This window comes from Engraulis encrasicolus, chromosome 23 (assembly GCF_034702125.1).
Source record: "Engraulis encrasicolus isolate BLACKSEA-1 chromosome 23, IST_EnEncr_1.0, whole genome shotgun sequence".
NCBI lineage: Eukaryota > Metazoa > Chordata > Actinopteri > Clupeiformes > Engraulidae > Engraulis > Engraulis encrasicolus.
The window spans coordinates 48025433-48037932 of NC_085879.1; the positions used below are offsets into that span (position 1 = coordinate 48025433).

At 43.2% G+C, this 12500-nt stretch overlaps 1 long non-coding RNA gene across 1 annotated transcript; it reads left to right on the forward strand.

Annotated features, from left to right (window-relative positions):
• Positions 1-4042: 4042 nt before the first annotated feature.
• Positions 4043-6204, forward strand: LOC134439915 (uncharacterized). The gene is made up of 3 exons (XR_010032898.1): positions 4043-4969; positions 5088-5136; positions 5941-6204. It is a non-coding gene; the product is annotated as an uncharacterized LOC134439915 (long non-coding RNA).
• The last annotated feature ends 6296 nt before the right edge of the window (positions 6205-12500 follow it).

Genomic DNA, 12500 nt, shown 5'->3' on the forward strand with positions numbered 1-12500 from the left:
CCTCCTTCTCCTCCACCCCCATGTCCTCTCACATCCCTCTCCTCTTTCTCATCCTTCCCATCCTCCTGTGAGGGCGGAGCCTGAGTAGAGAAGAAGATGAATAATGTACCAAACACACCTCCCACTCATCCAATCAATTCAACTCCTGCCCTCCTCCACCCCGTCCTCTCACCTCCTCCTCTCCTCCTCCACCTCCTCTTCTGTTCTATTCCTACCTCTTCTCCTCCTTTCCTCTCCTCTCCTCCTGTCCTCTGCTCCTCATCATCACACATCCCTTCCCTCTTTCTCCTCCTCCTCCTCCTCTCCTCACATCCCTTTCATCCTCTGCCTCTCTTCTTCTTCGTCCTCTTATGTACACCTCTCCTCCTCATATCCCTCTCCTCCTCTGATCCTAATATCCCTTTTCTCCTCCTTCTCCTGTATCCTCCTCTCCTCCTCTTCTCCCCACATCCCTCTCCTCCTCTCCTCCTCTCCTCCTCTCATCTCTCTCCTCCTCCTCCTCCTCTATGACCGCTGTTCATACCTTTTCTCCTTGCATCCCTCTCCTCCTCTCCTCTTCCTCTCCTCTTCCTCTCCTCTCCTCCCCCTCCTCCTCCTCTTTCTCTCATACACACACCTTTTCACCTCTCCTCCCTCTCCTCCTCCTCTTCCTCCTCCTCCATCATGCGAATACCTATGAAACCCTTAGCTCCTCCATCTCAACCAATCAAACGCCACCTTCCACCATCTTCCCCTCCATCATAAGCGATCAAACGCCTCCTTGCACCATCTACCCCTCCTCTCATCGGTCTTCTCATTCCACTATATTACTTCGTTCCTTCTTCTCTCTTCCTCCTCTCCTCCTCCTCCTCCTCCTCACACCTCTCCACATTACCTGTTTGCCACTCTGCTGTGCTCCTCTCCTCTCCTCTTCCTCTTCTCCTACCCCTATTTTCTCCTCCTTTCTTCGCAACCTTTTTCTTGTCTTCCTCTCACACCTCTCTCCTCCTCTGCTCTCTTCCTCTTTCTCTCTCCCTCTTTTTCTCCTGCCCTCGGCCCTTCCCAACACACACACACACACACACACATGCACGCATGCACGCACACACACGCACCCCTCATCGTCACACATACACACACACACACACACACACACACACACACACACACACACACACACGCACACACACACACACACACACACACACACACACACACACACACACACACACACACACACACACCTCATCTTCACACATCAATGTTCCCTGATGGTCTTTGTGTCCGTACTTCCTGTCAATCCCGAGGATCACAGCCGTTTGTCTTCGGAAAATAACCTCAGGCCCCCAGAGACTCGGAATCACAGAGCTGAGTGTGTGTGTGTGTGTGTGTGTGTGTGTGTGTGTGTGTGTGTGTGTGTGTGTGTGTGTGTGTGTGTGTGTGTGTGTGTGTGTGTGTGTGTGTGTGTGTGTGTGTGTGTTGTAAACGCTGGTCTCTTGTTTGACTCACTGGAGGCGTGGAGCGTTGACCACCACACTACATCAGCAAGCGGTTCAGCAACTTTCCTACACGCCCGGTCGTCATGCAACTGTAATGGCTTGCCATCATTTGGGATTTTATTTTATTTTATTTTTTAATAAATTCTTTTGGGTGGGGGCTTGGTGCCTTAATGCCTTCATTATTTGATAGGACAGTGTAGAGAAGACATGAAATGGCTGTAAGAGAGAGAGATCGAACTTGGAATCGAACTTAACACATTGAGTACCGACGACGTAATAATGCGTTTTTCACGCCCATGCGTTGTATACCAAAACGTAAAGATGCGTTTTTGCATTTAAATATCATATTTTGAATCTACACCCTTCAATGGACAATATATGTGATTTTGGTAGCTCTGTGATGGACATAAATGACAACATTTGCAGTCCAAAGTTGTTTGATTGTTATGATGTTTGAGTGTTATGATTTGGATATTTTAATTTAACTTACCAAGATGTCTGGATGCCAACCCATGTCGCCTATCGCGCTGCCTGCATTGATTTCCCTAGTACGGTCACTGTAGCATGTGTTGTCTCTGACTTCACGCAATAAACACCATTGTATAGTGCCTGGAGTATCTTGAACTTTCTGGACTTGCTAGACTTTTACCAGATCCTTGGATCCAAATGGCACCCGATATGTGATTGCAGTAATGCGCTCCGATTTGGACGTTTGATCGCCAAAAAGATAAGTTTCTGTGTCTTCCTGTATGTGAGAAGCCAGAAGCTAGCATGGATACATATCATGATTCCCTGATTGTCGCTCCCAACGCAGGACGCTCCCCTGTCGGCTCGCTCCCACTAGCCAGACTATCGATCCGGGTGGGACTACACGTCCGGGAGTGATAGAAACACCTGGGACTACACGTCCGGGAGCGATCTCAGTTGGGAGTGTCCATCTGCCACCGCATATGATTTCGGATCGGATGGGCTAGGCTACATCTAAGCATCATATCATTTGGATTTGTTGTCAATGTTGGGCTATTATTTTCGGGAGTCATCGGGAGCTATTTAAGCAAATGTCTCACCCTCTGCATGTGTGCAAAGAGTTTGTGATCAGTCCACGTGAAAAACGGGGATTTCAAAGGGCATCGATTGCTGGTGTCGTAGTGTGACAGAGCAGGAGGTGTGCTGCCGTATTCGTGAATCGTGCTATGTTGTTGTTTCCCTAGTAGCCTACGATCGGTAGCGTGTATTGTGTCTGACTTCACGCAATAGGTAAACACAGAGACCATTGTATATCGTGCCAGGAGTATCTTGAACTTTCTGGCTTGCTACCTAGACCTTTACCAGCTCCTTGGATCAAAATGGCACCCGAATTGTAATTGGAGTAATGCGCTCCGATTTAGAAGTTTGATCGCCAACCAGATAATTTTATTTGATTATTCACTCCTATGTTGAACTGTCTTCCTGTATGTGAAAAGCCAGAAGCTAGCATAGATGGCTACATATGGATCGGATGGGCTACATCTAAGCATCATATCATTGGGATTTGTTGTCAATGTTGGGCTATTATTTCGGGAGTCATCGGGAACTATTTTAGCAAATGTCCGACCTTCTGCATGTGTGCAAAGAGCTTGTGTTCAGTCTGTGTGAAAAACGTGGATTTCGAAGGGCATTGATTGCGGTGTCGTAGTGGTTTTAGAGCAGGAGGTGTGTCTTGACGTGCAGGAAGATGTGTGTCAGAGCTAACCTTGCACCAAATTGTGATTAAAACCAACTCATCCCCTTTCAAACTCGTCACATTCTGAAGAAGCGCACCCTTCACAAAAACCTCAATATCTCCGATTGTAGCTGAATTCCATGGATACCCTCTTCGGTTTAGCGTGGGTTTACTCGGCAATAAAAGCTCGTAGAGACACACAGTTTTCACCTACTAAGAGGGCAGCGTCTCCACTTTCAAACGAGTCATAACATATTTCAGTGGCCCTATCACATAATAAGCTGTGAGTCTACAAAAAAACGTAAAAAAGGGCTTAGAACGCTGGTATTCTACGACATAATTCCGTGAGCACCGCCGGTATTCAATGTGTTAAGTGCCCCTGGGAGAGAGAGATAGGGTGGGATTGGGAGACAGGCAGCCCAGGCCTGACTCAAACCCTGAGCAATGTTGCCGGCATTTCCAGTGGTATGAATATTGTATTTTACGGTAGTTGTAAAATCATACCAAATATTGAGTGGGGACTTCTAGTGGAGTGTCAGCCCCTCCCTGCAATAAAACACGAAACATATTCTTACATATCCAGCAGCGGTTCTACACACAGGGGGGCTGCTAGGGGGGGGGGAAGTAGTACAGATTCTAAGGGCCCAAGCTCTGATGGAGCCCTTAAAAGGATCCCCGGCTATGAAGAATATGGGCTGATAGACCACACTTATTATTTTTGACGAAAATATTTTGTTTAAAAAAAATAATAAAATACTGCCATGGCCTTAAAAACTACATTTTTCGGTGACCAACGGATGTTTTCGCCGCGCAGTGCATTCTGGGGGCGATGACGTAACGTAGTTGCAGGAGTCTGAAAACTTCGATAGCACACTGTTCTCTTGATTAGCAACTGACGCCGGTTTGGTAGTAAAATGCCACATTGTGCTACTTTCGGATGTAATTTCCAATCGAAAGGCAATAAGGGGAGTGGTGTCACTATATTTATATTTCCAAAGGACAAGAAGGGGAGAAAAGGTGGGAGGATGCCATGGACGGAGTACAGCTAGCTAGCTATATAGCTTCCTAAAAGTGGCGCTGAGCCCAGCATTTTCTCCTCAATGGATTTAGTCGACTTCCACTGATGGAAGACCTCACCGGGAGCGATTGGCTATAAGCCTAAGCTAAAACCAGAGGCTTGCCCGACGATCACCCCCCATACGGAGTCTAAAAAGTCCAGGGAAGCGAGTGAAATGTGCGTTAAAAACGTGACAGATAAGATGCTGTGTGCTCTCCTGAGAAGACAACTATGCTACGGTAACATCAGGCAAATCAGACTCGTCGCCACTCATCACAGAGGAAGACCACCTTACTCCACACCACAGTAAGTGTTGTTAACACTACTTCTATGTGTTGTCAATCCAAAAAATGTATTTGCGGCTACTTGGACGGTTTTACTTAGTTCAAATGCCGCGGTGCAGTGGCCAGCTGATGTGAGAAAAAATGTAACCTATCTCGAAATATCACTAGCATATGTGGCAACGTGCACCGAGTTGGCTACTGAGACTAATGTAGTGGTACGACATGGTTTGAGTCTGAGATCTGTTGTCTATTCACAGTCAGTGTCTACTTTTGGTATTGACTAGTGATACAAAAAATAGTTTTAGAGATGTATTTAGCTACTGGAAATCTTGGTTTTATATCTGAATCTAACACAGTACATCCATTTGTGCAGGTATGAAGGAGGGCGCTTGCACCAACTTCCAAAAACCCAAATGGATGCCTGTCCCGTTATTGTCGGCCATTTCAGGTGAAACATAACCTACAGTCTTTATTTTAAAACTGTTTACCTGGCACCGATGGTGTGTGCATTTGTGTGTGTCTTTCTCACTCCCTCCTCCGTCTTTCTGCCGTTTGTTTCTTTTCAGTGATGATGAATCTGAACGTCAGTCTTGAACAGAAACTAGAGCTCTGATGGTGAGTATCAGTTCTCATGTGCTATTGTGCGACCACAATGTGTGTTATTTACTATATTTATGGAAGACAAGTATTGCCAATTTCAATATGCAGTTTTTCTCATGCTACCCTTAACTTGTAAATACATTAACAACATGTAGGCCTACTTTTGTGTGGCCCTTTCTGAGATGATATTCTATTGGGCTTTTTCAAATATCTAAACCAACACAAAATGCCATGTCCTTATTAGAATGCCCAGGATCTTAGAAAAAGGCTGAATGAACACATACTGCATCATTAGGTACTGACAAGTGCAGGGTATCATGATCAGTACAGTTGCATGTTGAAATTGTGCCTTGATTTCATACTTTTGCCATCTTTGAATTCAGTAAGTGCACTGAGTAAAGAGACAAAGGTCTTGGGCAAAGGTCAGTAGGTTCCTAGTTTAAGGTTACGTTGGTTGTGTATGTTGACTCAAAGCCTTCTTTAGCTGATTTGTTAGATCTTACTTGACTTACATACCGGTATGTCTTTTTGTTGACTGGAAGTTGATTACATCAATTAGAACCAAAATGAAGAATATTTGGACAGCTGTGTGTCTACCAAAGTACCTCAAACCTAAATCGTATCCAATCTATACTGTGATGCACAATATTTTTCAACCGGTTCCATTTTTCTCAATTAAGATTTCATGTTATGTGAGACAGTTGCTTATATTTCACATGTGCAACTTTGCACGCCATCATCTACAATAACACTTATTGTTGACCATATAATGTAATAGCACTATGTGCATACATCTGGAAATGTGCTCTCGTTCTACAGGATCGGGGTTCCAAGCAGCTGCTGATAGACCATGATGGCTGCACCTCATGACCACCTACATCCTGAAGACAATAAATATGCTTATTGGGCTGTAGTGACAAACATGTACATTTATTTAGAGGGACACTGTGTGAGATTTTTAGTTGTTTATTTCCAGAATTCATGCTGCCCATTCACTAATGTTACCTTTTTCATGAATACTTACCACCAGCATCAAATTAAGTATTCATTATGACTGGAAAAATTGCACTTTTCAAACATGAAAAGGGGATCTTCTCCATTGTCCGCCATTTTGAATTTCCAAAAATGACTGTACTTGGACCATACTCGAAAATATTTGTTAAATACTTAAATATTCATGTTAAAATCAAATTTGGCAATAGGCAGCCCAATTTCAGGAAGCAGCATAGTTGCAGTACCTTTTTTTGACCATTTCCTGCACAGTGTCCCTTTAATGTTACTTTTAACTTTGTTGTTGTGAGAATCTTTCTATTCTTGATATAAAAATACAGTGCTGACTCTGTTTTCAGTTTTTTTTTATTTGTATTACTAAACAAAGTAAGAATTTGCACTTGACATACTGAAACATGTAAAAAATAAAATAAAAAAAACCCCGTAAAACTCTGTGCCTAAACCAATTGAATGTGCAAGCTTTACATCTATTTACAAGTAATGACTTTGTTTAAAAAAGTGAGCTGGTGGGTCCGGACCGCAGCACTTCCTCTCCTGGTCGGCATGTCTGAGCAGTTCCCACAGGTACCCCAGGTGTTCCTGCTGGAGATGGGACACCATGCCTGTTCCGCTACTCTAGCAGGCCATCAAAGACCAGACCTGGTCCTCCAGTGTCATCTCCTGCAGAGAGTTACAGGAAATTTAGGTTGATACATACTGCCTAGGCCAGGGGTGGGGAACCTTTTTCTTTCGAAGGGTCCGACCCCTGAATTTAGCTTAATTGTATTTCAAATGTATTTTCTAAGATTCCATTACAAAATATGTCATTTCATATCAAGCTGCACAACATTAAAATTACATCGGGGGCCCGATAAAACAACCTGAAGTGCAAACGGCCCTTAAGACATGGGTTGCGTTCCAATATGTGACCTTGTGTCCTCCACTTGTGCTTGTGGCCTCGTACCAGGAAGTGATACGTCATGATGACATCACTGACAACAGCATTATATTTCAATATCTTTCAAAATCACATTTCAAATGTCATTTTATCATTTGCAATTGGGATGGTGAATGAAAAACAGTGCCCCAAAAATTGTTTTAGCAAGGCTGACGGCTGGAAAGTTTGTTTTCTCCACTGAGGAGGGGCCAGGAGGCGAAGCGAGGTCACAAGCACAAGTGGAGGACGCAAGGTCGCATATTGGAAAGCACTCATAGGTTCCCCATCTAAGCTAGGCCATTGATATTGGGAAAAGAAAATGTGAAGGAAAACACATTGAATCAGTTGATAAATGAAGGTAATTTGAAGTACTGTAGCACAGGCACTTAATGATACAGAAACTACAGGTAGGCTGATATAAAGTAGCATAGATGCTTGTGATCTTGCTTAGTTATGCTATGTTTATCCGTCTCACTCTGAAAAATGTGTCACTAGCCAAACAAGGGGACATTTTCATACATCTTCCCCTTCATCAAAACTGGGAGAGCAGGGGGGAGAAAGGTCTTTTTCAGAATTATTTTAGTGCAACGTCACAAGTGTATCAGAGTTGCATGGATGTGACATTTTTGTAAAGTGAACTGCAGTGTAGGCTTAACTGTATGCTAGTTGGAGTGAGGGGAATGTACCTTTGTTTTGGGTCTGGGTGCTGCTGCTCCATAATCTACTCCAGGATATGGGCCCAGTTTGTCTGCTACTTTCTTGACAGATGTCACTGGACCAAGGCGCTGTGAGCAAGGTCAGGGTATTTTCTGGTCACCTGCATAATAAACAGTGTTGGGCAGTTAATGCATTACTGATTGCATGTTGCTGTCTTTTCAAAAGAATCACTTACACTACAACAATACTATATTTAAAATGCAAGGCATTACTTTTGCATTACTTAAGTTACTTTCGCAAAAATAGACTAACTGTAGGCCTAATGGATCTGGCGATTTATTATGGTGTAAATGCATTTCATGAGACATGACTTTTTCAACTCTCATCCAGGAGGTGTTTTTGGCAGCATGCAGACTAAGAACTACCAGGTTCAGGGATAGATCTCTTTCTGACCCACCACACTGAATACCACTATATCCAGGTCATTGTAATGCATTGTAATTTAAGTTATTTAGCATTGTAAATAAGTAAATGTTACAGATTTTTGCCCTGTAATGCCTTACATTAACATACTGCAAAATAGTAATGCACTACAGTAATTAATTACTTTTGTAATGCGTAGCAACTGATAACTGAACACTGATAACAAACATTAACAATTCATACTCAGTGCAAGCTTGCCATCTCGGTAAAATTGCTAACTCTTGGTTAGCCAAGAAAGACTTGATTCTGTCACATAAGGAAAGATGGCAAGCTTACAGTAATTACACCTGTTCCCATTTAATTAGATCATGTGATTGTTTACTGTAGCTTCGTACCCATACAATAACAAGACTATTCAAATAGTCTGACGTTAGCAAGCAGGCTAGCTCATACGTTTTGTAAAGTTAAAGGCATTGGCAACCCTCCAAACATTTCCTACATACCTGAGTAAGTGTCTCCAACAAATAATGGTGGAGATTTGGTTCACAGTCGTCTGCCTTATTAGATAGCCACCACAGGTTTATCTTCGTTGTAATGCTAGCTAGAAGATGGCATCCTCCACTCGTGTTTGGCTTTCGGATACCTGATGAATGTGACATGGACGTCGACTCGCTGAAGCAAAGAAACCGTCTCTGGCTGAAGGGTGATGATGTTGGCTGCTGACAGTGCACCAACCCACCAATAGATGGCAGTATATCCCCATTTCATATTTTACACACAAAAGCTGTAATGTTTCTCAAATTAAAACGGCTGAGCAGATGCCATGCAGCAAGCAAGTGCATGTCGCTGAGCCGTTACCAGAACAAAGGTTCGAAGCCGGCTGGTACAACTTCACGACGTCACTGTCCAGCATCGCGAAAAATGGCGACCTGCGTGTTTAATTATTTTTTAATAATTTTAGAAAACGAAGACATCAACAAGGTTTTCAATAGAATTGTATTATAACTGACACTAATATGTATCTTTTAAGAAATGAAAGTCTAAATAGCCGGGGATCCTTTTAAGGGAGCCCAAGCACTGAGAGGAGCCCTTAAGGGGGCCCAAAATTTGAATTTTTCATGGGGCCCAGCATTTCTGGCAGCGCCCCTGCCTACACATTTGGGGCCCTAGGCAAAATATAGAAATGGGGCCCTGTTGCCGTATTCTTGCTGGTATTTAGCCTACTATAAGGGGCCCTGTTGCCTTATTCTTGCTGGTATTTCGCCTACTATAAGGGGCCGTGTTGCCTTATTCTTGCTGGTATTGCTACTACTACTGTTGCCGTATTCTAGCTGGTATTTAGCCTACTATAAGGGGCCCTGTTGCCTTATTCGTGCTGGTATTTAGCCTACTATAAGGGGCCCTGTTGCCGTATTCTTGCTGGTATTTAGCCTACTATAAGGGGCCCTGTTGCCTTATTCTAGCTGGTATTGCTACTACTACTGTTGTCTTATTCTAGCTGGTATTTAGCCTACTATAAGGGGTCTGACTGGTTGGGGCCCATACCAGGGCTGGACTATGCCATCTGGCATATAGCGGGCATTTCCTGGTGCACACCGCACCCTCATGGGCCCCTATTTTCAGAAATGTAATTGGGTGCATGGCCCACCGGTGAGTCAGTTCTGCGCTGCTAATTATGACGGGCCAAAAGTGCCCATGCCCTATTTTCCCCACAGTCCAGCCCGGGCCCATACAGAGGGTAGATTTGGTGGGGCCCTAGGCAATTGCCTAGTTTGCCTATTGGCAAAAACGACTTTGCATATAATGTTAAGAACCCTGAAGTTTGGGGCAGGGGTGGAGCTATAGGGGGGTGGGGGGGGCAAACAGGGAATTTGGCCTGGGGCAAGGACCCTCCTGTATTGGTATTGGGGGCCTTATTGTGACCATGGCAGGCTGTATGCAGGGGCCCAATAGGTGGTTTGCCCTGGGACCCTGTGTGCAATTGTTCCGCCACTGTGTTGGGGGGCATTAAAGGGGTATGCCACTATTACAGTTAAAATCGTTGGCCAGGGTTTATAAAGGTGGTAAAGTGTCTTATTTTTCATGTAAGCCGTTGTCTTGCTTTAAGACAAGTTAAAAGAGGGAGCATGTCGCTAAGCTAGTGAAAGTCAATGGATCCGTGTAGCAGCATGCTACACGGATCCATTGACTTTCACTAGCTTAGCGATATACGTATTCTCTCTTTTAACTTGTCTTAAAGCAAGACAACGCTTATCATGAAAAATAAGACACTTTACCACCTTTATAAACCCCAGCCCACGATTTTAACTGTATTAAGCCCCAAAATAGTGGCATACCCCTTTAAGGCAAATAAAAAGGGGGCTAGCACTGACAGTTGGAGGTCCATTAATAATATTATATTTTACAGCAGTAGTAAAATAATGCCAAATGATCTTACACCACTCCCAGGATTTCCATTGGTGACCCTGCATAATACAGTAGACTACAATAGCAATAAAATGTAATAATATATTCACCCAATGTTCACAGTCACACAGCCAGGGGTGCCATCATTTGGGGGAAAATTAGGATGAATTTAAAGGGTATCATAGCACTGATATAATACTGTAGGAAGTCCTTCAGTGGTTTATTAATATTCTATTGCAATAGTAAAATCATAATGCCAAATCTGTTATCTCTTCATGGAGGGGAGGCCCAAGATTTGAAGCCTCACCACTGCATAGGCTAGACTAGAGCAATAAACTATACTCACTAAGGGGTTGTGAAGCATCTATAAAACCTCGTAAGGATTGAGCGGAGGAATGGAAGCTTCCACAAGTGACATATTCATGCTTGCTCTGATAGGAAGTGATATTTTTATGTGGAACCTTGAAGTACCATTTGCTGTCTTTTTTCTTTTTCTGCTGCTTTCTCTTAGCTGTCTTGTCTGCCTTGTAACTTCAAGAAAGCACCTATGTATCGTTTGTGTTATTTATTTTATTTATTTTCTCTTTGTATTTTATTTTAGTTTTGTTGTTTCCCTCTTGATGTAGTAGATATGTATGTCATGTTTACTATCACTCTGTGTAATGGATAAGTTATTTGTTAATGGTTGATTAGAAGAACCACAAAAAGAATACAATGTAGCCTATGTTGTGTTTGTCGCCACGCTGTGTGGCTGATATTTGTCATTTTTAATGAACAACTATGAAAGACCCCAGGAAGAATAGCTAATTCTAAAAGCAAAAGCTAATGGGGATGTAATAAAAACAAACAAACAAACCATGACACACAATTTAGTGCCTGTGTTCAAAACACAGACAGGTTCTTTGTTTCCCAGTTCAGGTCAATCAGTAGCCTACTATTTTAAGCTTGTTGTTATATGTGTTTTTTTTTTCAATAGGTAGGCCTATTTTACATAGGTACAATGTGGGTAAATTGAGAGCCTATTTAGGCATATGACAAAGGGAACATGACATACCAAGCACATAAAGTAGGCCTATACACGACTTGGGAACAATTGTATTATGACTACTACTCTCTAGAGATTTAAAGGTCAAGGTCATTATAATCAACATTCATGTCAGCACATTCATTATTGTTGAAGTAGAGGGTGCACACATTCACTCATTACAATGGCCAGTATTTAGTGGCGGGTTATAAATCCATGGGGCCCCTCGGCCAGAAAACAAAAAGGACCCCCCTCCTGTTGTTCATTTACAAAAAAATGTAGGGTGTCAGACCAGATGTTACTCTCCTGTTTTTTTTGTGGTTCTTGTGTTTGGCACCCACGAAAAATTGAAAATACGGTTCTTAAAAGGGTGATTTTAACCCAATACGAGAATGGACTTTTAGAAGCTTGGGCTTCAGGGCCCCCATGATTCTTGAGGGCCCCTGGGCCCCTGGGCCTGGGCCCAGTAGGCCCGCACAGTGATCTGTCCTTGCCAGTAATCAACTACAGTATAATAATTTGAGTTAAAGCCCTTCGCTTGCTACAGGCATTTGTCTTGAGTGAGGTTATAAATAATTTAGAATGATTTATAGATATTTACATGGACTGCAGCCCCATAATTCATACCATTCCACCAGTGGAACACTGTAAGAGTTGATTAAAAGTTAGAAAACAAGCAGGAATTTGGAGTGCTTCAGGGTATTCACTTGTTTTTTTCCTTGGTGCTCATCAGTGTAGGGACTCAGAGGAAATCTGAGGCACTCAAGATAGGAAATTTTATAAAATCTTCTTTTTTTAGGGGGGGGGGGGGCATTTTGGCCTTTATTATTACTGGACAGTGTGAGAGTAGACAGGAAATGATTGGGAGATAGAAACGGGGCAGGGCCGGGATATGACCTCGGCCGGACATGAACCGGGGTCCCCGTGGGCAATGTAAGCCCA